Source organism: Piliocolobus tephrosceles, chromosome 6, assembly GCF_002776525.5.
Source record: "Piliocolobus tephrosceles isolate RC106 chromosome 6, ASM277652v3, whole genome shotgun sequence".
Lineage (NCBI taxonomy): Eukaryota > Metazoa > Chordata > Mammalia > Primates > Cercopithecidae > Piliocolobus > Piliocolobus tephrosceles.
Genome location: NC_045439.1, coordinates 57,287,033 through 57,289,301, shown reverse-complemented (window position 1 = coordinate 57,289,301; position 2,269 = coordinate 57,287,033).

Below are 2,269 nucleotides of genomic sequence, written 5' to 3'. Positions count from 1 at the left end.
CTTTGTACACACAGAGGAAAGGCCATGTGAGGTCACAGCAAGATGGTAGCTGTATTCAAGATGGGAAGAGAGAACTCACCAGAAACCCATTCTGCCAGCAGCGTCTTGATCTCAGATATCCAGTTCTCAGGACTGTGAGAATGTAAGTGTCGGTTGTCTAAGCCACCCAATCTAGAGCATTTTGTGATGGCAGCTTGTATTAGTCCATTTTCACACTGCTGATAAAGACATACCTGAGCCCGGGCAATTTACAAAAGAAAGAGTTTTATTGGACTCACAGTTCCATGTGGAAGGCCTCACAATCATGGCAGAAGGTGAAAGGCACGTCTCACATGGTGGCAGAGAAGGAAAGAGGGCTTGTTCAGGGAAACTCCCCTTTTTAAAACCATCAGATCTCATGAGACTTATTCACTATCACAAGAACAGCACGGGAAAGACCTGTCCCCATGATTCAATCACCCCCAATCAGGTCCCTCCCACAACATGTGGGAATTCAAGATGAGATTTGGGTGGGGACACAGCCAACCCATAATCACAGCTAAAGGAGAATAACACACAACCTGATACCAAAACCAGCTACATCTTCCTTTACAATGGCTCTCAGAGTCTCCTCCTTCTTTCCAGATCTTCTCTTGTTGCCTGCTTCATGTCTTCCTTCCCTGACACCTGGATTCCTGGTCCCACTTCTCATTACCGCTTCACTGCCATCCTTCTCTCCCATTTATCTGATATTCTAACAACACAACATGTTCCTTGTCTCAGTCAGGATAGGCTAGGTTATATGCTACAGTAACAAATGACCCCAAAATCTCAGTGGGTTCACACAACAAAGATTGGCTTATTCGCATCACGTACCCATCATGGACTATCGTGATTGAGCTCAGATTCTGCCCCAGGTTGTTTCCATTCTGGGACCTGAGCAGATGAAGCAGTCCCTATGTGGGACTGTGTTGTTCTCGTGGCAGAGGGAAAAGAGAACATGGTGAACCATGCAGTGGTTATCAAAGCTTTTGCCTAAAATGTCATACGTCCCTTCTACTCACATTACATTGGTAAAAGTTTCACACTACCAAATGTGATATTATCTGGGTAGGAATGTAGAATCCTTCCATGGGGAAGGGAAGCAAATAATTTTGAAAACTGCAACAGTCTACCACCACAGCCATTCCTGCCTGTCAGCTTCCTCTTCTCTCCTATGATGTAAATGCTGTGTGTTGAAGTCCTGGCCATCTCAGTGCCCTGTGAAGCCTACTCTCTCTGGCTCAGAGCAAATCTCTCTGACCTTTAGTTGAGATTGTCATCAGGGACCCCCATCCTGGAGTTGTTTTAGGTGTCTAGCTGCCCAGAGCCCTTTAGGTGATCTTGTGATTACTCCTGGCCACATCTGACCGGACTGTCAGGAGGGACAAGTGACCAAGGATTGCTAAAACACAGGCTCACAGAGGCCTAGGAGCTGGGCCAATCAGAGCCTCTCCTGGGAATTAGAACTACCAAATACTGAAAGAATGAACTACTTAGGGTGGTAGTTGAAGATGAAAGGATGTCTAGAGGTGGAGACAGAATCCTGGCTAGTGAAGTCACGTGTAAGTTGAGATTAGGAGAGAACAGGAGCTGAATGAGCAGAGAAAGCATCATTAGAGACAGGAGCAAGGGACAGATGCACATAGAGAGCAGGGATCCTGAGGGAGGGGTGAGTTGGAGAGGCCTCCCCAGGCCTCGGAGCTATCTCCATGACAGCACCAACCACATGCACTCCTATGTTAAATCTCTCCTTCCTTGAGACAAGTGGAGGGGTCTCTGTCCTTAAGATCAGCACATCCTCAGTAAAGCCACTTTCAGTTTAGAGAAGCCTCAGTTGTCCACTTGCTTCACATAGAGCTTGACCTTCCCATTCAGACTTTAGGCTCCTAAAAAGCAAGGCTCATGTTTGTATTGTCCATGAGCCTACCACAGCACAGGCCCCAGTAAATGATTTACCACCAATTTCACATCCTGCCGGGCGTGGTGGCTCAAGCCTGTAATCCCAGCACTTTGGGAGGCCGAGACGGGCGGATCACGAGGTCAGGAGATCGAAACCATCCTGGCTAACACAGTGAAACCCCGTCTCTACTAAAAAATACAAAAAACTAGCCGGACGAGGTGGCGAGCGCCTGTAGTCCCAGCTACTCGGGAGGCTGAGGCAGGAGAATGGTGTGAACCCAGGAGGCGGAGTTTGCAGTGAGCTGAGATCCGGCCACTGCACTCCAGCCTGGGCGACAGAGCGAGACTC